This window comes from Nelusetta ayraudi, unplaced genomic scaffold (genome assembly GCF_046127955.1).
Source record: "Nelusetta ayraudi isolate G7.1 ecotype Tasmania unplaced genomic scaffold, CSIRO-AGI_Nayr_v1 ptg000059l, whole genome shotgun sequence".
In the NCBI taxonomy this organism is placed as follows: Eukaryota; Metazoa; Chordata; class Actinopteri; order Tetraodontiformes; family Monacanthidae; genus Nelusetta; species Nelusetta ayraudi.
Window position 1 is genome coordinate 1,346,477 of NW_027466109.1, and position 27,040 is coordinate 1,373,516.

The 27,040-nt window shown below is 48.2% G+C and overlaps 1 long non-coding RNA gene across 1 annotated transcript in view; it reads right to left on the minus strand.

Annotated features, from left to right (window-relative positions):
* LOC142897172 (uncharacterized) overlaps positions 1-27,040 on the minus strand; it is a 76,865-nt gene that overhangs the window by 40,677 nt on the left and 9,148 nt on the right. The window contains exon 2 of the long non-coding RNA XR_012928426.1: positions 1,154-1,354. This is a non-coding gene — a long non-coding RNA (uncharacterized LOC142897172). The remainder of the gene's footprint in view (positions 1-1,153; positions 1,355-27,040) is intronic.

The following is a 27,040-nucleotide window of genomic DNA, read 5'->3' on the forward strand; positions in this document are numbered from 1 at the left end:
ACCCACACAGCCACCGCCTCACCGTTAGTCACTCACCACAGTGGTCTCAGCCGACAGACCAGCACACAGACCAGTGAAAGAGGAACTGGTGGCTGCAGCTGAGCCGGGCAAGGATTTTTCAAAAAAAAAACGCAGCTCACTCGATTGGCCAACGCTACTGAAAGCAGCTGGTTTTCTTAGAAGAACTGATTAAACCGCCTTCCCCTCCGCTCCCCCGGACCAACTTCCTGGATGACAGGCTCGCTCAACTGGAAGTGACGCCTGGGATGTTTTTTTTTTTCTCTCTGTCTCTCGGTTCTGCGAGGCCCGTTCACTGGTGTGCGACTAAACGTGGGCGAGTGACAGGTGCTCCAAAAGTCCGGCAGCAGACGCTGAATCAGTCACGCCGCCTTATCACCCCTGCGCACCTTTCACATTTACATAACTCATCGATTTGTTTCCCCGCATTCCACGCGGACATTTCTTTCAGCTTGATTTATGTCTTTTAACTCACTCACCTAATTTCATCTTATAAGACTGTAATTTTAAAAGAACACAAGCTTGGGGTTTATCAAAGCCTGACAGGGTATTGAGGGCAGGGGTGGGGGAACGTGGGGCGGTGGTTTCGTTCAGTCGGGGGGTAATTTCAGGGAGCAGTGTGCTGCGTTTACAGACAGTCATGTGACCGGCTGGGTTCCGGGATCTCCCGGTGGTCATGTGATGTGCCGGACGCCCTCTTTAGCTCCCGACACCATCCCCGTCCTGCTGATTTAACGCTGCTGTCCCACTAGTAAATCCTCCCCCTCACCCCTCTTCTATTTATATGGACGGGCGAGAGAAATAAATTTAAAAAAACAACTCATAATAATCCCCTCTGTCCTCTTCCCCTCCACCCCCTACTGTTTTGGGATTTAATCCACTGTCTGTCCCTGCCGCCTCTGAATTATTCAGTGGGGCGCTGCTGCTCACCACAGACGGGCGTCTCAGAGGCGGCAGGAGGGGAAAAGAGGGCAGAGGAGCAGACAGACAGTGGCAAAGGTGGCGGAGGTGGAGGAGCGGGAGGAGCGGCTGAGTGACTGCAGCAGATGTCCGAGCGGGAGCTTCCAAGGAAAGCCCACCCTCGACCTTCCTCCTCCTCTTCTTCCTCCTCCTCCCCCTCCAGCCTGGGACTCACCCCTTCTCTGGCGCAGAGCAGCATGCCGACTGGAAATAGACGTCATTCTTGGCCGCTGCCGCCGCCACCGCCGCAGCGTCCTGGTGCAGAAGGCGGCGGCAGGGTGCACGTCGTCCCCAGAGGATCCGGTGTCCCCCACCCGCCCCGGCGGGACGCCATCGTGACACGGCAAAATCGTCCGTCTGCAGCCCGAGCGGACGCCTGCGAACAGAGGGGAAGAGTCCAATTAGAAGCGTTTCTCAGCTCAGAGGAGCTGAACAGGAAAAACAGTCTCACTTTGACTCACTAGTACATGTAAAATTTTAGTATGTAAAAGCTTTAAGCTTGTAAAGTTTTTGATTTTAAATGTCTTTCTCAAAATATGTCCTCATTCTTGTCCATTACGATCATTTTTGTTTTTATTCCAGTTATTTCAATCACATTTGTTCGGCCTCAATGTTGTGATTGGCTGTCCGGCTTTTTTATTTTTTTCATTTTTCATTTTTTATTTTATTTGAAGAGGACAATGCATTGATTTACATTCCTGTTACATTTCTGTCAATCTGCCAGTATTAGCCAGAGGCTAATTTTCAACCAGAGTCCTCTGGCCTGATGTTAAGAACCATTAAAAAACAAACAAACAAAGCATTTGCTTTTCATTTGTTTGTTTTTTTGCTAAAACCCTTTATTGCGTCTGCATTTTAAATCTTTAATTCCCACATCAAGTAAAAGTCACTTCACCAAAGTGTTGTTTTAACACTTATCCAACAGGTGCAGTGAACTCATGTTTTACTTCTCTTTCTTGCTCTACTTTTTTCAGAAATGTGCACTAAAGCAGTGACAGCAGGAGTCTAAAACCATTTTTTTTTCGCTGGAGACTGTCAACAAAGGGCTAAACAGGTTTTCTAGAGATTAATGGAGTTTTTGGTTTGTTTTTTGCTTGGCTTCTCCACTGGACTCCAGGATGAAAAACAAAGGTGTGAACATACTGTACAGGACGCTATGAGGACCTTTAAAACTAGTGACTACCTGCCTAACTGGCCCGGCTTTAAAGCTGCTCAGCTGACTGCGACAGACATCACACTACAATTCTCCTATTCACGCTTCAGTAGTATTTCTGATTGAAGTCTCTGAATCATCCTCTGCCGGAAATAAAAAAGAAAAGTGATCAATTTGAATCAGTTGTAACGCCAGACACGATGACGTTGTTGTATGTGTCAGATCTATGGGTGTGTTTCTTGATTAATGCGACGCTGTGACCTGTCACATCTTCCCAGGGGGGGAAACTCATGTAGTGGCCACAATGTGGACCAACCGTTACTGCAGAATTTCTTCTCTGCTCTTGAACAACCCTTTTTCTGAAGAAGTGAACTCAAACCTTTCACCAGGAAAAGTCCTGCAGGTGTTTCCCCCCCCCCAGCCCTCCAGGGTGAAGGTGTCGCTCTCCAGTCTCTGCCGTTGAGTGAGACCATCACCACTGCAGTGGGGGAAACCCTCGCAGCGAGCAGGATGTAAATGTTTTGTGGTGTGTGTGTGTGTGTGTGTGTGTTTGGGGGGGCGACAGTGGTCGTCGGCGTCGTCACCTCACTGAGCACGGTGGGAGGGTGGGGAACTGAAGCTCTTCGGTGGCGCCCGTGGGAGGCGAGCACAATGTCAGGAACCCGAGCGACCTGAGCTTCCTGACAGCCGAGCAGGAGGAACTCCTGACCTTTACTGTCTGCTCTCTGACACTCACACGTCTGTCTGCTCGACAGGACGGTCGGCGGAGGCTGAGAGCCAAAGGAGGACTGAGAACACACAGCCATTGTGTCTCGTGTATTGTCTCTTCTGTGTATCACTGTTCCAGTTTTGGGTTAAGTGAGACAGAGAGAAGAAAAGGGAGCAAAAGAAGGGGCTGAGATTTTAGATAAAAATCCATTTGGTGAATATTAAAGTTATAAGGTGCCCATTTTCAGATCTGTATTTTCCCATCCTAGACTCAAGAAGAGCAGCCAAAGCACGCAGAAAAAAAAAAATATTTAGCCCTATGTTTAAAGCACAACCCCCTTAAAAAAAAAAAAGATCCTTCTAAAACTGATGCTTTGTTAGCAGAAACATTTTATATCACATTCTCCTCTCAATCTTTTTCATGATTTTTTATTTTAGTAATTCTGTTTTTGACACAAGTTAAGTTTTAGACACTAACACTACTTTGTTAGATGTGCTATATAAATACACTTGAACTAGACAGTGAGTACGTTAAGAATGTCACTAAAACAAAGTGACAGGAGCGCTCGTCACAAACACTGTCGAGGTTTCAGACAAGGATTCCCCAGTTCCAGATGAGTTCACAGAAAATGGTGGCAGCACATATTATCGTGGGGAAAAAACATCGGAGAGGTGGATTTTTCGTAACGTGCTTGAGGGGGAGGTTCCTGAGAGGCAACAAGTGCTGATACTTTTTTCCTCTAATCGTCTCCAAGTGGGGAAGACGCAGAGCAGCAGCGTGTATAAGCAGACACATGTAATATTCAAGCCTGAGCCTATTTCTGCACTGTCTGGAAATATGTATGCCAACGAGGGTGTGTGTGTGTGTGTGTGTGTGTGTGTGTGTAGACCATGCAGAGTCAGTCAGTCTGTCATGTGCCCCTCAGGGGGATTCCTCTTTGGTCCTGGGTGTCTGAGGACTCACTGCAGGCAGCAGCCTTACAGGGTGGTGTGTGTGTGTGTGTATGTGTGTCTTTCCCCCTCGACGATGTGTCTAATTTTTGTTGTTTGAACTCTGTGTCCCCTCCTCAGTTCTCCCTCCAGCCTCTCGTCACAGGGAAAATCAGCAACAGTCTCTGACTTGGTCTCGTTCCGCTCGTCCATCTCGGGAAGCGCTGCTCATATCAGCAGCGGTGATCCTTTCCAATGTAACCTCAAGTGTCTCTCTGATTATTTGATTCTGATGTTATCATGTGTCTAAAACAGTTCTTCTAACACATTAAGATACAAAGTAATGAAAGTATTTGAAGCCAGAATCGAGAGCAAATCCCACGGTCCAGTTTGTATCAGCTGCTTTCTGCCCGTCTGCAGTCGGCTTCCAGGGGCTGCTGTTAAAAAGAAAAGCGTCATATTGGATTTCCCTGAAGTCCATCTGGCTGCTCGTCCATCTAAATAAAACAGCGAGGGGCTCAGGTTGCACCCAAAGCTGATGCTGGTTTTCAGCAGGCCTGCGTTGACAACTTTGATAGCAGAACCCCCTTTAAATAAGGGAGCCGGATCACGATGCCGCGGACGTATTTAACAGGCTGTGGAACTTGAAGTGCACAGGAGGCATATGAACCGGGGCCTTTCCTCGTTTCTCACCCGTGTCCGAGCCATGAAACGTTGTTGTGTTAAATAAAGTGTGAGTCATCGCCGGTGCAACTGAGGCTCCTGGACTCCTGTCACAACATCGCAAACATCTGCTCCGAATCTTCTCTCGCCTCCTCACGAGACACGGGATTCTCTTCTTTTTTTTTTCCCCCTTCCCTTTTCCCATCGCCGCGTCCCAGCAGCCTTCCCACACTGATACTGGCCTTCCTGCAACCTCAGATGGGCCGCGGTCAGGGCGCCTTCGCCACCTCTGGGGACCGCGCAGAGGTCAGAGGTCAGGCGGCTTCTCCTGCTCTTCACAACCTGACACTACGGAAACATGACAGCGGAGACGGCGGCGGCAGCGGTGCGTGTGTGCGTGCGTGCCTGCGTGCGTGCGTGTGTGTGCGCGCGTCCCTGTGTTTGTGTGCGTTTGTGCGTGTGTTTGTGTATTTACTGGTGCAATCGGAGCCTCTGAACAAATAAACCCAAGCATGTTCTGCAGAGAAATTGTTTATTTACAAGAGGGGGTGGATGGTTGTGAGAACGTGGGTGAGAAATATGTGCTTGCCCAGTGCAGTGTGTGTGTGTGCGTGTCGGTTTGTGTGTGTGTGCACGGAAGAAAAACACCAGACACAACAGTTAAACGAGTGACAATTTGACAGCAGCACGTTTTTGTTTTTCTGCTTTTTTGCCTCTGCGAAGACGGCAACTTCTCCTCATTCCTCCTGGTGCAATGTGTTTGTCCCCCGCTGTCAGTCTGTCAATTTGTCGTACGCGCGCGCACAGACTCACACGCACTCACATTCATGCACACAAAGACCCCCTCCCCCGCCCCCTGCTGTCAATCATGGTTCAGTACGAGGCAGGAAGCACACTGGCTATTTTGTCCGGGGGGTTCAGACTGTGGCCTGCCGCTGCAGAGAGAGCACTGTGTGTCACACGCTAAGGACACAGAATAGCCTCTGTCACACATACACGCACGCACAAAGACACACACACACAAATAAATAACCTCTGTCCTGTAACTCCCTCTTTATGTGCATCGCTGGAGAAGTGTTTGTGCGTCCATGTGCACGCGAGACACCAACAACCTCCGCTTGGCTTCTAATAATAACCCAAGTAGTCAGTAGAAACACATTCTGTCCTCACATTTTAATGCATTTCAGCCATAAAATGATCAATTCTCAGATCGGCCGATGCAATGTAAAAAAGCTAACTTTTGTCTTTCAGCTGAAACATATTTAGCAAATGATCGACTTTGAGATTCACACCGAACCGTGCGGCTCATGTTACAGAGTGGCCGAAATCAATTGGACCCCTCGGAAAAGGCGAATTTAAAAATGGTTCCTTCTGTCGTGCCAGGCCGACACAACTATAGCTACGTGTCATTGATGATGAATATTCTTCAGCTTTGTCTGTGGTTTTCTTGGAGAGTCCAGTGTTGATGTATTTCTTCCCCTTTTTTTTTTTACCTTTCTGATAGCGCACACAGGAAGGCCCAAGCATACCATGTTACAACGTGGCCTGTCGACCGAGTTGATGACTGAACATTATTGGCCACATAGATCACATGATTTGTCCGTGCAACCCTTTCGACGCACAGAAGGGGTTGCATGGGGGGTACACACTGCTACTGTACATTTTTATTTGTATTTTAACACTCAGCACTTACTCTAGAATGTAGCAATGTTGCCTCGAGATATTGTCATGATGGGAATCTTTGAATTATTAGTAGAACTTTTTTCTCCTTTCCTGTGGGGACTATTTAAAGGAACAAAAAGGAGAAGAAATCAACGTTGGAGTCTCCAGGAAAACGACATTGCCATGTGACAACTTCCAAATAAAAATCTAAAATATTACTCATAAATTGCCTTCAAAAAAACCTTTAAAGTGATGAATTGTTTAATTTGTTTTTTTCCCTCTAGTCCCCCAGTCAGAATATATTACAAAATATAAAAGTCAGTCAGGGTTCCTGCAATTGTGGAAAAACACGGCTGACCAAACCACATTTTCCAGGATTAGTAGTAACTTTCTGTAAACAAGACAGATATACATATGGACTGCGTTTGTGATTTGTGTTGACAGTATTCCTTATGCAGCACTACTACCTCACAAACCTCAAAGGAACACACTGGAGTGACGTGTCTGCACAGTTTTTGCCGCTAAAGTCGCGCCCCCCACCCCCACCCCACCAACCCTCCACTCCAGTTCTTAGACTCACTGCGTCTCTATACGGCCCCTGACACCAGTCGAGCTCCTCACACTGGTGTTTCTGGAGCAGCGGCGCAGAGGGGCTCCTCAGACGATACATCACAAACAAAAACACATTTTTTTCATTTTTTTTTTAACACACACTAACCTACAAACAGAAACAGGTCTTTTGTGTGTGTGTGTGTGTGTGTGTGTGTGTGTGTGTGTGTGTTGGGGTGTGCAGTGGAAAACGCTTCCCAAGGTACTTCAAGTTCTTATTCTTTGGACTAAAGCCTCCACTCTGCAGCTGTGTCGATGTGTAAAAAAAAAAAAAGAGTATGTAATATGTAAATAAAGCACGCGGTTCTTCTGACCTTATGACTCGAACATTCAGCTGGCAGATGTTGGTTTGGGAAACAACGGAACTCTGCCACCCCCCCCCCCCCCCCCAAACGGAATAAATCATACAAGGACCCCACTGGGGAAGCAATGAAGTCAGAATCTCGTGGTACCATAATAACGTGGTGAGTCCACGGTATTTAAAGTAGTATTTAAAAAAACAAACAAAAAAAACTTTACATGCTTAGGAATGTGAAAAGCCAGATTTTAAACTATCTGAAGCTTCTGCAATTTCACAAACTTCTGTTCATGAGTTTCCAGTTCAGAAGAAAGCACATTTGTCCGGTGCGAAAAGCCTCTCGGATTCAGGGAGACATCCACTCAGAAAGGTCCTGGATGGGATTCAAACCCACAACCTTCTTGCTGTAAGGCGCTAACCACTGCGGCACTTACTCACCCTCCCGTGACACAATAACAATAAGGTACTGATTTATCGATCAGACAAAGATTCAAAGTGAATCCCGACGTCCGTTTCTCGAAAACCCGCCGCCAGCGAACCAACGCTACACTGAGTCCCCAGCATCTCAAAATCACCTCCACAAATACGACCCTGGAGAGAAACCACGGCGGGGAGGCAAGGCTGGTGCTGACCTCCAAGACAGCAAGTCTTTCAACTCACACTGGGCACATAATGAGGCTTTTCCATCTCCAAAAGCTTCTCCAAAGTCACCCCCGCTACCACCGAAAAGAGGGGGGAGGAGGTGGGAGTGGGGCGACCGCAGGAAATGGAAATTTCTGAAAGGATCAAAACAAGTCGAGAGTTGTAAATAGTTTGAGTTTCCGACCGAGACAATGTGCCAGATTCCAGCGCCTTGAGGGACAGAGGCGGATCACAATGAGGCCTCTGTGCTCCTCCAACGTTTGCACGGACACACACCCACCGACTCCTGCACACACACACACACACACGCGTGCACCACATTAGAAACCCGGCGCAATTTCACACATGACCACACAACACACACTGTGTTTTTCAACAGTCGGTGCCGGCCCTGGGAAACGGTGCAGTAACCCCTCCTGTGGCTTCTCCAGTGGAATCTTTCTCATACCTGTGTGTCAGGGGCTTAGCGGGCTGCATGCCTCTGCATATCCTGCCCTCCTGCACCCAGCGCATGTGGGCGAGAAGCAGGCCTCCGAGCCCAGAGGCAGAGGCAGCCCCGTGTTCAGGAGTGCTCTGCTTATGTTTGGGGGCAGCTTTCAGTCAGGTGTGTGTGTGTGGGGGGGGGGGTCATCCAGGCCATTAGCAAGACATCCCCAGTTCTAATTGCCTCCTTCCAGCGACGTCTGACAGCTCTATAATCTACAGTTAGCGGCTACACTCACCTCGGTAGGTCTGTTTACCTCCGGGTGGAGATGACTGCGAGTTTGTGTGTGTGTGTGTGTGTGTGTGTGTGTGTGTGTGTGTGTGTGTGTGTGTGTGTGTGTGTGTGTGTGTGTGTGCGTGTGTGTGTTTGTTGGCTGATGTGGAATGCCAGAAGATTAATCAAGCCTATTACCTGCATTGGCAGCATCTGAATTGGATGCTCAAGACAATTTTGCCAACTGAACAATATAAAAAACATTTTCAAAGTATTTTTTTCCATTCAGACTCTGGCAGACGGCCTCGTGTGAATTATAGACAAAAACAAAACTCTACAGAACTCCAGAAAACAGATTATTTAGCTCTGCGTTTACAGTCCACGGTAGGTTTTAGCTTCATGGCAACATTGACGCTTTAACGGACCTTCAGCATGTTTGGAGGCAGATAAAAACTATGGAGCCAACCCCTTGCTTGGGGTGCGGTCACAAACCTGGGAGAGGTATTCAGCGTCCTTTGTGACTGATTTCCAGAGCCGCGTTCCTCGGCATGCGCTTTCTGAATGTGTGGAGCGAGTGAAAGATGTAAAGGATGGATTTACAGTTGACTGACAGGACAGAGACGCAAAACATAGATCGAAATGCGTAAAGGGGGAATTCTGCAGGATACCGCACCTTTAAACCGAAGGTGAGCCAAGAACATAGGGATTTATTCAACATACGTGCGTTTAAACGTAAAGAGATTCACCTGACACGCTGCTGTCTGCTTAAAATACAGCCTGTCAGCGGGGAAAGATAGAGATCCATCCAGCTATAAATCCACTGCTTGGCTGAAATGATGGCGTGTAGCTGGTTTTTATTTGGAGGCCGCTCGCTCGCTCTTCCACTCATTGTGGCGGTGGACTGTGGGAAAAGTTTTGACTAGAACGCTTTCATCGTTCCCACAGGCAGACCAAGAGTCGTCTTATCTCAGGGCCCTGGTCTGGCTATCTAGAGTAAACCACAGCGTCTGCACTCGGAGCTAAAATTGATGGCGCAGGCCAGTTTCTCCCTGTTAAACATTAGTCCCAGGAATCCCCCCTTGACTTTGTGTGTGTGTGTGTGTGTGTGTGTGTGTATGTGTGCGCGCGCGTCAGTGCCCGCGCATGCTTGTGCGTGGGCGAGCTGTTACAGCCATCAGGAGACTTCCAAGAAGAGAGGAGCACCTGTTCGGGGGGGGAATAAACATTCTTTGCCGACTTTCATTGTGCGGTGGGCTGAGATCGGCCGGCCGCGCTAATCTGAGGAATCTCTCAGGGCCGTGAAAGCAACACAGCAGGAAAGTTCCTCAAGTCGAGCCAAAAGGCCAAAAAAAAAGTACCAAATTCAGTTGCCTTTCGTTCTCTGTCTGTATTTGTTCCTCTTTTAGACACACGCAAAGTCACTCAGCCTCTTTCAATCAGAGTGACAAGAAACGTTAGACTGCGATGTGGGAAACAGTTCAGTCAACAACAGATTCCCTCTGCTGAGCAAACCGCCAACGCCAACACTCACTCCCAGCTTCTCCGCAGACGTTGTAAAACGCAAGAGGACGACAGTAAAGTCCGGTTTTTGCTCTTTCGGTTTCAGAGCTTAAATGTGATCAAACTCCAGTCGATCACGAGACTAATCACAAGTCTGACACAGCAATGTTTGTGAAAAGGGGGAAAAAAAGGAAAAAAAAAGGTCCACAGGTTCAGGACTCGTCTTTTTTTCTCCCCCTCGCCTTCCCTCCTGGAACTCTGTGGAAAACATTGTTTTCCAGCCTTGACAGTTGCTAGTGTGTGTGTGAGACAAACCGCCTGTTTCAGCCGGAGACGTCGGCTCCGTCACTCTGTTTTATTTGCCTGCGTCCTAGCAACCAAAGCTGTTTCTGCTTACTTCTCTCTCCGCCCTGTGGCCCAAAATGCTCCAAGCTCTCCCTCTCTCTCTCTCCTCCACGTGAGTTATTGTGAGAGAGAGAGTTTGTGTGTGTGTGTGCGCTTGTCACACATCTGCTTTGCATTGCAGAAGACCTATAAGCCCCCGGTTTAGTTACAGCAGGCCAGTGGAGATGGGAGGGGAGCAGGGCGGACAGAGAAAGAGAAAGCAAAGAGACAGAGGAGGAGGCGGAGGTGGAGGTGGTGGTGGTGGTTGTGGTGGTGGAGGGAGCAGTGGGGGTAAGATAGCAATGACGCTGCCGCCAAACACTCGGAACATCTGCAGCACATGCTAAAAGAATGTGACTGCCTCGTCGAGACTGCAGGGGAAAGCCGACGGCAGAAGTTAAAATAGAGGCACGGGCAAAGGAAAAAACAAACAAACAAAAAAATGAGTTTCCAGTTCTTTCACACGAGATTTGTGGATGTTCCGTACTCTGCGGCTGAGCAGCCGGCAGGGCGGGGCTGCGACGTGCCGCCCAGGGAAGAGATTTGGTATGCAAGGTGAGGCTGAGAGAGAGGATGGGCCGGGCCGGGCTAGGCTGGAGACGTCTGGCTGTTGCCAGGAGAGGAGGAAGCAGGCGGCAGGCGAGAGTTGGGGAGGGTCAGCGGGTTTGCTTGGCGGCGGCCGTGTCTGCACGATTCCATCGCCTCCTGAACGCCTTGCTCGCCCCCCCTGGACCTTCGTCCCGCTCATCCTGCGCCCCCTGCTTCTAAATCATCCCGTGCCTGACATCCCCTCATCTCGATAGCCCTGTCACGGCTGTGCCAGCTAATTATTAGTGCTTCACTTTGTCAGTATTTATTGCGGCGGGGCGAGGGAGAGCAGGGGGAGGTGGCGGTGTAGGAGAAGTGGAGGCGAGGTGAGAGAGAAGGAGCGAGCTCACACGAGAAATGGTTGCAGCCAGTTCCCCATTGCAGTGAAACATTTGGCAGGGTTGCGGCGCACGGGGTGTGTATAAGGGTGTGTGTGTGTGTGTGCGTGCGTGCGTGCGCAAGAGCAAGAGCGCAGTGAGTCAATCTGGCCTAAACCCAGAAAATCAACTGCAGGGTCCTTGAACTTTGGGAAGCCGGGGCTCTGCGAGGAGCGCATTGTATGCTTGTAACAAAATATTATACAACAGCTGCAGGCACGCGTACGCGCGAGTGTGTGCATGTGTGTGTGCGTGTGTGCGTGCGCACAACAACAACGGCGTGCTGGAAATTGTGTCTTTCCAAGAGTCTTTTCAATCAAGCCCAAGTGCAGACAGGAGCGCCAGGAGAGCACTTCAGCCTTGAGACGATGAGTGATGAGAATAGAGCGTAATTACCAGCGAATCCTCTCGGTCCGCGACCTTCAGCCCCAAAACAATGATAGTGTGTGTGTGTGTGTGTGTGTGTGTGTGTGTGTGTGTGTGTGTGTGTGTGTGTGTGTGTTCCATTCATCTGCCCACCAAACTATGAGTCACATCTTAGGGGGGGGGGGAGAAAAAACAACAAACCTTTGCACAAGCTTAGACAAATGTCACGTGTCCTCCGTGGGCACACAGACTGTAAAGCGGTCGAGAGCTTTGAGAAGCCCATCATTAATTGTTCGCCACTAACATAAATATTAGTATTATACATATACATATTTCCGAATTTATTCTCCACGCCATTGTAACATCATTCTAGAGGCAACCTGTAAAGTCCGATGTCTTATCTCTACTGCTCTCGGTGAAGAAGAACAATGAGGCGAAGGAGGTGACACGAGCAGAGTTTAGTTGTGCTGAAAACGAGAGGCCACTAAAATCTGGACGGTTTTATTAGAACTGGACAACATTTCCACATTCAAAGATGGGAGAAAAGAATGACATTAACTGCCCATCTCAACCTCTAACTTCAGTTCCAAAACCACAGGTATCACCAGCTGCCTGCATGTCCTCAGTGGCCCTACAGCTCAGAGAGAACTCAACCTTCACTCAGCAAACATGGACACAACAGAGGCACTATATCAGGCCAATGTCAAGTGACACAGTAAGGAGAAAACATCATCGTTTTGCAGCAACAGCACTTCTCCGTTGGTATTTCTTCTGGTATTTTCTCCATATTAGCAGCGTGTGCTAGCGTTAGCTTTAAGTGGCGCTGTCAAGTGTCGTGAACGAGAAAGACGATACTGAAGGCAGGGAGGAGGTGGTGGAAAAGCAGTACGCGGAGATTCACACACATTAACAAGAAGGTGGTATTGTCCCCAAACACGGTCAGTGGTGAATATGATCCTTCTATCCATGTCTGTAATGGAAATAAAGGAACGGTATTCAGCCATCACACTGACACAACAACATAAAACATTCCAGTTACCCTTATATATCTGTACAGATGATACACATGAAACATAAAAAATGTTGTTGATACTGTTCTGATTTTTATTTAGTTTTGAAAGCAACTGTTGCAGCAACTGCAACAACTGTTTACCCTCAGCCAGCCACGACTCTTCCAGCTAGAAACACAGGACACGTACTGGCAACCCTGCCAAAGCCATCTGACACTCCCGTGAAAAGGCTGTGAAAACACCAAGGCAGTTCCTCACAACTACTTAGCAAAAGCTCTGGCCAAAACCCAACAAGCAATTTGTGACCTTTCAGCACTGCACGCTGCCCGTCTCGTGGAGGCGCAGAGAGACACAGTTTCATTAATTCAGTTCAGCATTAGAGGAAAAGGCTTATTTACAACTCACCCCAGACAGGTTAAACCCCTTTTAGCTCGAGGCTAACAGGCTAACAGTCTATTTGTAAGAAAATGGGGCTAAACCAACCATGGAGCATTGCAAATGTGTGTGTTATGGTTTTAATTAGTAATAGTGTGAAAGCTGAATTACTCACATGGGGGCAAACATAATAGTCGTTGGCCTTTGTGGGCCCCTCCTTCCCCACCCCCAGTTTTTTGGCAGCCCTGCCGGTGGCTCATCAAAACCATTCTGGAAAATCCATCTGCGTTGCCCGGACGGAGCTTCCACAGCAGATAAACTGGCTCAACCCGAGTCCAACTGTCCCCGTCTGTCTGCTTAAGGTTGAACTTCAGACATATTTTTTTGTGGCTCCCATCATCAGAATACATTTCCCAAACGCTGCAACGCAATCAAAAGAATAACAACGTGCCAGGATTAGGCATGGAACACATGGAACCTGTTAATTTCCAGGTGGGCTGCGATGGCAAGTTCTAGTTCAAAACAAAAGAATCTGGTCCTTGTCCCTTCTTGACCACACACACACACACACACACACACACACACACACACACACACACACACACACACACACACGCGCACACACACACACACACACAGCAAGACCCAAACCCCGTGGCCAGTAATATCAGAGACAGTTGGTGTTTTCGCAGCACTTAGCGGCCCAGTATTTTCTTACCACAACAACATCCAATCACCTGCCAGCGGCCTGACCTCTGACTCCTGCCACAGATCTGGGGATCGAGGGGGGATATGGCGCATACCAGCGCGGGGCAGGGTGGTCTGCACGCCGCAGAGTTGAAAGGCTGGGCCGTCGCCCCCGGGCAGAGAGCGGCGAACAAAGCTGGTAACCTTCCTGCAAAACACCCTGATTAGAGAGCAAGGAGGCGTCTGTCCGCGGACGCACTGCATTAGCCGCTACATGGATTTCTATCTTTTCATTACAAATGTGGATAGATGAGCCTCCCTGAGGGACTTCCCCCTGCGCTCACCTCTCCCCACTTATGCATCTCGCTCCCCTTCTCGGTGACCCAGTCCAATCTCCCCGCGGCTCCCCCCCTCCAAAAGCCCTGATAGGAAACACACACCGCGTCTCACTCTCACTTTTCTTTTCTCCAAAAACCTGGCCCCGGCAGTCAGACCGCGGGTTGAATCAGACCTGAAAGTGGGTCTTTCACATGGCATGATCGAAAGGTCACAGTTCGAGAAGGGGGTTCTGCACACAACCGGGGTAAAGCTGTGAGTTCACACAAGACACCAAACTGCAAATACTTTACTCATCTTCCAAGCATCAACACAATCACTCTCTCGTCCCCGTCCGGTAAGCAGCGTCTCTGCTTCCTCTTTCTCGTGCACTCTTGTGCAAATTGTAAAGGATGGGAATCCTGCCATACGCAATCGTGACTGAATCAGCCTCACTCACTTGCACACCACAGCTGCTGTGTTTTATATGGCAACCATATGGTAACACAACCTCGGCAAAGTGCTGACGCAGAGACTTGCAACGCATGTGTACTTGTGTGTGCAAGTGTGTGGTGATGGGTATTGGTGAATCATGACTCTACTCGGTATATGAGCCCTGCCCCCTTACTCAGAATCACCAATCGAAGTGAATAAATGTTTGTGCATGAGCTTATGAAAACGGTTTGGTTACACAGGAGCAGGTTTGGGTAAATTCCCTGCCGTAAGCATTCGGGCCCAAACTCTATCCTGTCGCATATGGGCAGATGTGTGGACGTTCCCAGCTCGGCTGTAAAGTGGCGGGTAGGAAAATCGCTACTTAATGTTTCCAGCCAGTCAGTAGAAAACAGGGCTCAACTATAAATTCTGCACAAATGAGCCAAATACAACCAGTGGCACAGAGAGGAAACGTTCCCATTGTGTGTGTGTGTGTGTGTGTGTGTGTGTGTGTGTGTGTGTGTGTGTGTGTGTGTGTGTGTGTGTTTTATTGTATGTGTGTGTATGTGTGTGTGTTTTATTATTCTTCGTGTGTTAATAAAACAAATGTGCTGCTACTGTCCTGAATGGCTCATTATATTGTAACTCCACCGATGTAAACCAAAAAAACACGTCTCCAGAGGCTGATGTTCTTTGTCGACGATCTGCTTTCCGGTCTCTATATCTGCTCGTCTTCTCAGGCTGCTATTTAAGAATAAAAGCAGCCAGTTTGTCACATCCTCTGGATTATCCCGACACAAAAGGTTCCCTTTTAGCGAGACCACCGTGACGTTTTCTTAGCATTCACCAGAGAGCAATTTGATGTTACCAACGAGAGAAGTTGTACCGTCTGGACAAAAGGGAAAAGATTAGAAAATTAGACAAGAGGTGAAAGGTGCCAATAAAAGGCACTAATCTGTTTGAAAAAGCATCAAAGAGGCTGCGTGTTTGCGTAGGAAAACCAAAGGGCGAGCGTGGAAAAGTCGAAGTTGAGCAGCAGCTGCCTGTCTGACGGGCCTCCGAGCTCGGCTCCAGACCCGCAGCCCCGGCGTGACAGGGGGACTAAGGCGGCTAACTGGATACTAAGGGTAGGATTAAGCACCTGGACATCACACAGAGGAGCCTGTCTGCGCTGACACCAGATGGATGTCATCACCTGGATAAAAGATACAACAGCGGAGGGGGAGGAGGTCTCGAGCTCGGCAACAAGAAGGGGACAAACAACACAGACTCGGAGCGAGACGCAGCGGAACGAAGGACGGCGCTTGCGTTGAGTGACCTGTATTTGCGTCAGCGAGCCTCACGCCGATCCTTCGGTCCGACCCCGGCGAGGTAAAGTGGGACGCGGAAGGCGGTAGTCGGTGCTAACTGACGGCAGGATGCCATGTCGTCAAGCCGGGGGTCACACCTCCGTGCCAGATGATCGGCCTGCGGTCGAGTTCGGCCGCCGGAGGTGAAGCCGTGTCACTCACAGACGTATTAGAGCCCTGCTGCCAGAGGTCTCTGCTGGCCGGAGCTGTCACTCACACACACTCCACACCCAGCTTTGCCTCCACCTCCTTACAAGGGGAAAAAACAGTTCCCCAGAATCCAACACTGCGGCCTATTCATTTCAATGGAGTTGCTCACCAGGGACGTACACCAAAAGTGTGGAATCTTGAAGTTACTCCTGCATTGTTGCGGACCACAGAGCAGGCGCAGTAACATCAATTCCCATTGCGCCTCTGTAACTCCCACAATGCATCAGAAGGCATCGTCCAATCTTAGAACCAGAACCAGCGAAGACACAGCATGTGACCTGACGTGATGTGACGCTGATATATATATAGAATCAATAAAGAATAGAACAGAATAAAGAGGATAGTCCTAGTGGGACTTTTAAAACAGATTCAAAGTCCATGACTTAAAAACATGAAATAGAAAGATTTGTTAGGAACCATAACTTGGATGATTCGGAGCTGTCCTGTCAACATATTATTACATCATACAGATGTTTATTTTTGTACTGCAGTGTATTGGGAAAGATGCTTTGTGGGCCGCATGGGATTTTTGGTTGCAGTACCTCAAACGAGCACAGGGGGAAACAAATCACAACACCACCTTATTGTTAGTTTGGTATCCAGTTCTTATAATACGTTGTACCAACTTCACTGCTTTCATCCCTCACCAAGCCAACAGCACCAGAAGACAACCACCTGCGTTTGCTGCAAGACAGGCCTCACTTTACTATGACTATGCTTTACTACTTTAAAAGGCTTTTACCTTTCTTTCACAGCAACAAGATTTAGCCCTAACATCGAACCCCACTCCATTTGCCTTCTCTTACTTCGATACTTCGGCTTCCACCTGCGCCCCCCCGCCAAGCCCAATACGTGCACGTGAGGACGTCAGTGCATGCGAGCGACAAACACATATGGCTGCCGCGCCTCTGTGTCAGCATGCAGGGGCATCCATCTGCGTGTCTGTGCGCTGGTATGCGCTCTTGACTCGCTGCCTGTTCCCCTCAGCTGCCAAGCCGGGACAGGCCAGGTGAACTGCAGGAGGAATTATTTATGGCCCTCGTTAATGGCGCCTGGCTGCTGAATTGCTCAATAATAATAATAGCTGATGCGCCTGCGTGCAAGAGAGCGTGTGCGCAATGGCTGAGCAGCAGAGAACAATACTTATTATGTTGCTGCAGAATATAGATATTTATATAGATGAATGTCAATGAAAAAGCAACACAAAACAACCACCACAACAGCACCTCTGGCTTTGGTGAAACGGAGATGTGAAAGAAGAACCAGTTGAAGGGGGTTGCACACAAGGTGGTTGTAAACACAAAGAATCCAGCGATGTGAGTGACGCTTCACGTGCTGACTGATATCCGGAGTGTGTGTAAAGGAGATCTGAAAACATTTTCATTCTTTTTTTTTGTTCTGACAGCAACTAAAAGACAAGAAAGAAAAAGAAAACGTTTGTTGTGCAGTGTGAGTGTGTCAGCAGGGAAGGTGTTGGACTCAACTCAGTACAGAAACCAATGCAGTGCGTGCATACCTCAGTCTACGTTTCGTGCAAGTGTGTGTCAGCGAGTGCGCCGAGTGTTTGTTCTACAAACAGCGAGCGAGAACAGCCGTAAACCTCAGGCCGTCGGCACGTTTATGTGACATTTGACTTTTTCGCTCTTCCATAATCCGCCTGGCTGCTCGCTCGCTCGCTCGCTCGCTTGCTCGCCCGCCCGGGCCTCCCGTCTTCAAACCTCTCCGTGCGAGGCTGCCGAGAGGAGACGCCTCTGTAAATGTTTACGGGGGATGGGGAGTTTTGGTAAAAGGATGTGATTGAGAGCGATAAACACACAACATCTGGACGCAGGCACAAACATCTGCAGCCTTGAGGGAGGCGAATGGAGCGAGCAGGGCCACGTGGAGAAAAAAAGCACCAATAACAAAGGAAGGGAAGAGCCAAGAAGAAGAGGGCAAAAAACTAGAGCTGTAGTTTTATGAAACTTAAAGTTAAATTGTTAAAAAAAAATATATATATATATATATATATATATATATATATATATATATATATATGAAATTCAGCACAGAAAGAAATCTATGGAATGGAATGGAAGAAAAATGACATGAAGAGCCGGTTTTGTGATTTGAGCCGGACAAAAAGATACGAGACATCAAAAACAGGCTGTTTTCGTTTTGCATTGTTTGATCAACAGTCAGTGCAACTAAATATTACACACCGGGGTTTTGAATTGCACTGGAAAGCCTTGAGCAGGCCGTCAGCATCTCTCCCTCCTCACATCCACGACAAGGGTGGCCCTATAGGAGAGGAAGCGACGCCAACCAGGAGCAGATGTTCCAAAACTAGAGACACACATTTGGATTATAGTTCCTGTCCACGAAGCCAGACCACGACCGCGCCCTCGCAGCACACAGCGCAGACAGCCCGGTCCGACCCTCGCGGCAAAGGCAGGAAGCCTCAAAAGAAAATGAACCGTCCTTCCAGTAGCTTTTTATGATTTCTGCGGCCTTCCTCCAAAATCCCACAACATGTGCGCTGGTGTTTTCAGGTCCGCCGTCCTGACAGGAAACAGCTGCATGGACCCGTGTGGGTTGGGAGGGGCGGGGTTTGCAGATAACCTCTGACTTCTCAGACAGGAAGCTTGGAGAGAACCTCAGGAAGTGGCTCTCAGGGCCGGTGCAGAAAAAAAGAAAAGAAAACGAGGCCGCATGTGCAGCGGCAGTGAAAACAAACACAGCTTTCAGGTGCACGAAGCACAATGACTGGCGCTGTGTTTGCCAGCAGGGCTGATCCCTGTTATTTTTCCAAAGGCTGCACGAGGCGTGCAGGTGAGAAAGTGCGCTGGGAACATGACAAGAAGAAGTTGCGAGGGGGGGGGATACATAACACGCTGTACTTTAAATAGGTGTTAATGTAACACCAGAGCAGCTTTTTGCAACAACACCTCGACAAACAAACTCATAAAATCAATCACTCGGCAGCTCATCAAGCCTTCCTCCATGCATGTTCTCCAGCTCTTGCACGGCGCTCTATAAAAATCTCACCGCGGGCAAAGAGGAGCAGAAACTGGCAGCGCGCCACCTCCGTTGGTGCCTCTTGCACACAAAAGGAAGCAGGCCGAGCAGTTTCATTGTAAGTTCTTCCTGCTGCTCTTGAAAAGGCCGGCGCTCGTGCATTTGTTTGCGCGCCGTAAAAAAAAACAAAAAAAAAACGTTCACGGCAGCTACGCAGAAGAAGCATAAATCACGCTTCTGAGGGACAAGAATTTCACCGTTTCGCCCGTCGAGTTTCCATTTGCCTTGAAATTGCGCAAAAAGCGAAATGGCAAACAGAAAGCGCGCGGGATGGAAACATGCCAGCGTTGGAGGAAACTTTCACGCGAAGCGCCAACGGTTTTACGAGTGGGGTATTTAAGGAAATTTGAAGGAGAAAAAAAAAAAATCCAATCACAACTGTAACACTTTGTTCTTTGCGGTCACAGAGCACGTGATAAGTGTCTCCAGAGTTCTGGAGCCACAGTTCCACAGTCAAACTGCGGATTTCCAACCTCCCAGAATTTCTTCACACGTGGCAACTCCCATGTCGAAGGAACCCTTTTTTTTTCATTCCAGTGTTTCTCCTGTAACATGCCTGCCTGCATTGACTGGTTGCAATAACGGCAGCAAGTAAGTGGAATCGAAGAAAGAAAGCCTGCAACCTCTGGCCACCGTAGCACAAGTTCAGCTGCTGCTGCTGCTGCTCGTCGACAAAAATAAGGCTATTTTTGATCTGCGGGTAAAGAGACAGAGAGAGAGAGTGAGAGAGAGAGAAAGAGAGAGAATGAGAGAGAGAGAAAGAGAGAGAAAGACACTAGTTTCAGTTCTTCGCTGCGAGAGAAACCACATGCACAACGCATCACCTTCCACACACCAAACCCGGCGGCCGCCTTTTGTCGCTGTCACGGCCAACAATGGAATTGTGCCCACGTGACAAACGTCACGCGCCCGCCGTCAAAAGACACAGTACACAGTGTGCTGTTTGTGGCGAGTCCAAATTAACGCTGGTGCGTGAGTGTCTGACAGCCCCTACGCTGACTGGCAGTGACGTCCGTCCGCTCCCACACGCCGCAGCAGAATCGAGTGAGCATCGCGCAGAAACGGCTCGCGGACAAATAAGTTTGTTTTCATTTGAGGGAAATAACAATAAAAAAGGCAACGATTCAGTTCCTATATAATTGCTCCCAGCCTCAGAGGAATAGGACGCAGCTGTGTTATCATAGGTGTCTGCCTGAGACTCACACACACACACATACGCTGTCACACACACGTGCACAATGGCTAATTAGCGGCAGTTAGCCTACATTTATAGCCATTAGGGCCAAATGACTTCCTCCACTGCCCGTTCCGATGCACGTCAGGCTGGAAATGTCACTTAGACGTGTGGGTTTGACAGACCAGGCCCAATTTTGCAATTAAAGAGAATTTGTCAATCAGGCGGACGTCACTTACCAGCACTGGCCCGAATTTGTTCAGCAGCATTTATTACCTGCATCTGCAGCCTTAACGGCTCAATTTTGAGCTGCATTTGGGTGCAAGTTGAAGCAACTTTGTTTTTTTGGTTGGTTTTTTTTTGGTGCCAGTTAGCAGCACTCGCTGCTTTTATTGATCAGTTTACAAGTTGAATCTCTGAAGAAAAGCAGTTAATGTTTATGAGGAAATCACTCAGTGGAGTGATGGATCAATATCACTCAAATAAATGGACGGTTTTATTATCGTGTCCTTCCAATTACACGGCACATCCCACTCACAGATCTTTCGAAAAAAAGATCAATAGGGGTCAATATTTAATAGTCTGGTATATAAACTGTATAGGAATCGAAATGTATCCCTGATTACAAGTAATGGAGAGAAAAAAAAAATCTTGAACAATGAAAATTAAACACACACAGAGACTCTCAGTCTGAAGAGAGCCAACCAACAAAAACAGTCTTGGCTTAGCATGAAGGATGGACTTGTAGATAAACAGTATGAAGTTCGCCGACATCAAACTTCAACTAAGATGTTTATTCTGTACCCTGGACAAGATAAGTAGCGGCAAACAAATATTTGAAATATACATGCAATCAAGAAAACAAACATTAAAATCATCCGGGGTGTTTGCTTTGTTTCTTTGGAGGCCCCCAGGGGTCACATGAAGCCGCAAAGAATTCATCTGGCCAAGAATTTATGACTGTTGACCTGGATTCAACTGGAGACATAGAAACAAGAAGAGAGAAACAGAGGCCTCTGGATATTCATTATTTAGCCGCCACTGCCGCCGCACAAGTGCATGACGACACCTTGCAGATGAAAGTCCTGCTGAGGAACAGAGGAGAGGCTCGGACGAGAGGCAAGAGGAAAGTGAGTGAGCCCGGCTGACCACGAGTAACCCCGGTATCAGTACCTCTTTATCTTCTGCACAATCTGCGATCTTTAAAACTTATGATCACATCTGGTGGGTCATTAATTGATTAATTGATTGATTAGCTTGATCACCATTTTCAAGTTAACAATAATTATCGAAAAAGCAACCATTTCTCATCTGGATTTTGTGAATGTTTTACCCTGAACAGTTTGAACCTGTTTGTCAGACCCATTTGCGAAAGCAGGTGTAAAGCCAAATGTCGTGAAGAGTTGGACCGTTGGTTTTGCACACATCTGGGATGAGTTCACGATTTTACTGCATCTTCCCACAGCTGCTCGCCGTTCCCTTGGCAGAAGGCAGCGGAGCAGGTAGAGAGACTTGGACCTCCGGGGTGGCCCGTCTCACCGCCATTCATGCTCTTCCAGACAGTCCTGGGAAGCGCCTTGGGAAGCACACATCGGCGTCCCAGAGCGGATATTTATCAAGCCGCCGTGCCAGATTTAAATATACAAATATAATAAATATATATCTGGGTCTTCTGGCCAGACCACCTGACCTTCGCCGCCGCCGCAGTAATGGGCCGGCTGATGGAGCCAAAACACACAGCCTTTGCAGTCCCGTGGGCCTGTCTGTGTTTTCTCAAACGTGCATGTGCACGTGCACGTGCACGGCTGTACATACATGCATGCAAATCCAAAGCATGCGCGCGCACACACACACAAAGTATCAGTATGTGATAAGAGTGCAGCCGGTCACCTCTGAAGGTGGACTTAAGTGCAGGAAGTGTTTTAAACACTGCACTCTATCACTGGTGTGTGTGTGTGTGTGTGTGTGTGTGTGTGTGTGTGTGTGTGTGTGTGTGTGTGTGTGTGTGTGCGTGTGCGCACCTAACCTGTACAGTGTGACACTTGTGATGCGCGCTGTGACAGTTTCGGCTGAGATTTTTTTCTTTTTCAATTCCTCTCTGACAAACCAGTCTGACTGCACGCACACATGAGCACACACACACACTCACAAACACACACACACACAAACCGGGTGCTTGAGCACACTTGGGCGATTTTGCCATAGCTTCTCAAGGCCGGAGCCACGCTGAGCAAACACAGATTAATGATTGGCCGAGAGGACGGAAGTGCATTCCGTGGAGTTAGCCACCGACCCAAGTGGCCTCCGAGTCAAACGCTGCCAGATGCTTATCTCGTCCTTGACAGAAAATTAATTGTTGGAAATGAAGCTCCACTATTGTGAGCTGTACCTATAGGAAATAAACAGGGTTGCTACAGTAGATCAAAGACAGCAGCAATAAATCCAACTCCTCTTTATGAGCACTGATTCTATTTGTTGCCCCGGAGGTGCAGGACGGTAACAAGTTCCCTTTACGAGCTTTTCTCTCTCTCTCTCTGCATACATTCAGTGTTTTAAGCTCTTGTCTGTGCAGGCAGGAGCAGGCAGGCAGGCAGGCTCGCTGAGCTGAGCTGCACTGAACTGAATGACTCTCATGTTGAGGAGACACATATACCTACACGCTTGTCACATCATGTTGTAAACCCGGAGGATTAATTTGACAGGATGGACCAGGAGAGTCGGATGCCTCGCAGGAGCTGCTGGTTTCCATCAGCGAGCTTACGCGCTGCAGAGTGTGTCTGTGTGTGTCTGTGTGACAGGACGGCCTCCCCTGTAGTCCTCAGACTGACCGACAACTTGTGTGTCTGTGTGAGAGTTCTAGTTGGGCTTTGCTTATTTATCAAGTTGGTTTTTTTTAGGTCACATTCAGAGAATGATAAGCTTGTAAATCAGTCATTATGAGTTATGAAAGAAGCCCTGTCACAACTCAGTCAAGTCATAACTTATATTAAATTTGAACTGACGATCCACTGATCATTGCTTCACTCTCACACAGTAGAATTAAAAGAATCGAGAGAAGATGCTCGTCGGTTATGTAAAAGTCCAAATAAGACGTCAGCGAGTCTCAAGCCTTACAACTTTTCTTTTGCAAGGCTGCGTATCAACCGAATTCTGTGGTAGCGGCAGTGGGAGGGTTACAGCCAGGACCAATAGCGTAGCATTAAAAGTTCTAGTGTGCAGCCTTCGTGTTAATTCGCTTGAAGACAGCCTCTCAACAAGGACCTGCAGCAGCCAAAGTCCCGCAGGAGCCAAAAGAGCTGCACTGGTTTCTGTCTCAGGCAGAATGCATCGTTAAAACCAGGCATGAAAAGCTGCGCTTTTCGCTGCATTGCCTTGTTTGGTGGTGTGAGACAAAAATCAACAAACAGGCCAGAGTTGGTCCTGGTGCATTAGGTTCTAGTGCAATTATTTATACAGTGGATCATTAAAACTCAGATCAGGTAGGCAAATGCAATGAAGCGAGACTTATGAAGGCCCTCGGTGACAAAGACCTTTGATATGGCAGAATTATGAGGAAAATAACATCCAGCACTGGATCTCTTCCAGCGGTGTTCCAGTCACTCAGACCAGTTGACCAAAACCCCATTTAGCCACTTCTAATGACAACACAGTGACTCTTCCCCGCTCTGCACCAGGCTGTGAGCTCCTGCTGTTGCACTGAACCACTCGTCCCACTGTTTCCAAGTTCATTTCACCGCGAGACAAAGAGACCATTTATCAAGACAGAGGCGGCGGAGGGAGGGGAAGAGGAGGGAGTGAGAGAGAGCCAGAGAAAGGGACGACGGAGAGGACAGACGGTCGGGAGAAGAAGCCAGGAAGGTGCAGAGGAAGCGGCAGGACTTTCCAAAACAGACGACGGAGGAGCGTCGGCGAAAGGTGCCGCCGAGATCCAGATATTTGTTGCTGGGTTGGCACGGCAACGGGACAGCACCGCCGTGTTTTATTAGCAAATCCCAGGAACAATAATAATAATAATAACAGAGGTGGGGAAAAGAGAGAGAGAGAGAGAGAGAGAGAGAGAGAGAGAGAGTGAAAGACAATAAGCTATAATGAGGAAAGATTATCAGTGAGATTTAAGTAATAAAAGGTGTAAATGGAAATAAAATAAGGAATGTTAATGTAAGAAGGTTTAAAAAATTGCCTCTTGAAAAATGTCAGTCAGCACACACACACACACATACACACACACACAGACAGAAGGGCTTATTGACAGCGGCAGGTAGGCATGGCAGGTAACTTAGGAAACACGAGAACACAAAACAAACTGCTGTCACTCACCCATACTTCCTTGATTTAACCTCCCTCCGTCACACACACACACACACACACACACACACACACACACACACACGTGCACTGAGTATTTGATAATGCCTACAGTGTGTTCCCACTGGGAAAGGTAGCACAACCTTTAACCAGTATGAAGTTTATAATGTACAACCTTAGATGCACTTGCAGTTCTTGTAACTTTGGGTGAAAAAACACATCTGCCTTAATTAAATTACCAAAAGTACAAAAAATGATCATGCTGGAAAAACACTGGAACACACAGTGGGAGGAATGAAATATATGTTAGATGGTCTGATGTCTCTCAGTAAACAGAGAGCCCTCCCATGCAAACCATCAGTATTGATCTCTGATCTGGTTTCATAGCCGTCTGTCTCCGAGGAGGGTGTGTGTCCGCGCACGTGTTTGTACACAACCCGCATCCATGAGTGTGTGTGAGACAGCAGGGGAAAAAAAACTGCCGAGTGAGAAGGACAGAAAATGGATTTGGCTGTTTTGTTGTTGTTTTTCTTTCTCTGGTTTCATGGAGCCGCAAGATCACATTCACCTCCGGGTGTCACATATCCGCTGCGGCCCAGAAAAGGAGCCCAAGCGACATTACACTTTGTGACCCCGCCCCTCGCCTGCCTCCAGCTTCTTCATCACTAAGTAAAGAACTCGCTTCGATTTTGAAAAGTACCACTCGACCTCAAACAATCGGCCGGTCCTGTCACTCCCGCCAGCCGGGCTCGGCAGAGACCCCAGAACACACACACACACACACACACACACACACACACACACACACACACACACACACACACACACTTGTGCGCAAAACAACACAAACAGCCATAATGCAACCCAAGACATATTAAAACAAAAACACACACACGCACACACACACATCTTGTGTGGTTGGTGAGGTAGCCCTCCTCCCCCTGGTTTGCAGCAGTAAATGGAGTGGAACAGGTTAGTGCGGCTGCAATGTAGTGTCCCACCTGTACAAACACAGAGCTCCATCAGGCGCACACACACACACACACACACACACACACACACAAATAGTCGTCCATCTGGACGGAGGCACTGGTGGGTTTTAATAGCTATCGATCATTTTCCCCGGTGTGACACACACACACACACACACACACACACACACACACACGTGCACTCATGCACACAAACTTGCAGTGTCAAAAAGTCCATTTACTTTGCCTGCTTGTGCGTGCGTGCGTGCGTGCGTGCGTGCGTACGTGCGTGCGTATGTGTGTGCATGTGTCGATGCCTCCGCATGCATGTAAATGTAGCAACGTACGTGTGTGAGTGCGTCCTGCAGTGGCTCGCCATGCCTTTCCTTTTAGATGAGGTTATATCATTTACATAATGACAGCCAGGCCCACTTTCACAGATTAAATTACACTGACGCAACAAATGAAAGCACAGGCAGCGTGGCCGCCGCAAACATGCAAAAAAAGAAAAAGTCTCCTGACTTGAGCCAACGTCTCACCTGCCTTCACGTCAGTGCAAGAGGGGAGAGGAAGAAAAGAAAGAAGAAAATCTTGCCTGAAAAAGCAAAAGTTGAGCCCAAGAACTTTCAGCGTGCTGCCCATTTCTACCCTGTGATGTCATGGCCCACTTGCGTGACTGAGTTACGGTGCGCTGAAAGGGTCAAAACGAAGAGGGGGGGCGGGGAGGGGGGGGCAATCGATACGCTTGCATGATTCTTAACAATAAATCCAGGGGCGCGATTAGTCGCGGTAGTTAGCGACGATTAATTGTCAAAGCTAATAAAGTCTTTAGTGGCCGGGGGTGCCGGAGAGGCTGCCGGGAATCATGGCTCGCTTTATGGGGACAATTAATTAAAGCTGCGCGCCGGGGACACTCCTGGCGGAGCCTTGCATCAAACATTCACTCTGCTGCGGGGCGAAGGGTGGAACGGTGTGTTTGTGCGTCTCCGTATCATTAATCTGGAAAGAAAGAGGGACATTTGTCTTTTTTCTCTTATGCGGCTCCTTTGCTTTGTGCAGCTGCAGTATTGTGAGCGGGGCGCATGATTAATTATGGTGTTATAACGCCGTAAAACGCTGCTTGAATGCAGGTTTGAGTTAGACGGTAAACTTCAACTTGAATGCTACAGTTGCTTCACCTGCACGAAGGTCTTTGGTTCTTCTCTTTAAACCGTTTATTCCTTCCGTGATACTTTATTCTTTTAGTTGTTATATGTATTTGATCTCTAAGAGTTTATCAATTAAATCTTCCAATATTTGGCACTGGCAAACATTGTACATTCCCTATCAAACGGTGTGTTCAGGTACCAAGGCAGACTCCATGTGACTGCGGCTTTTCTTTAACTGCTCCCTGGGCTGCAGCAACTGCTCGTTTGGCTGATTTGAAAAAAGAAAAAAAAAGGAAAAATATTTAAATATGCTGTGACTGCTTACTGTTGGTGTACAGTTAAATAAACAGAAATTCAAATATTTACAGCGAACCAAACACACGCTCACACATCTGAGCACTCGGAGGGCCCGTCTGACACACAATCCACGCAGATGAGTTTTGCTTTCC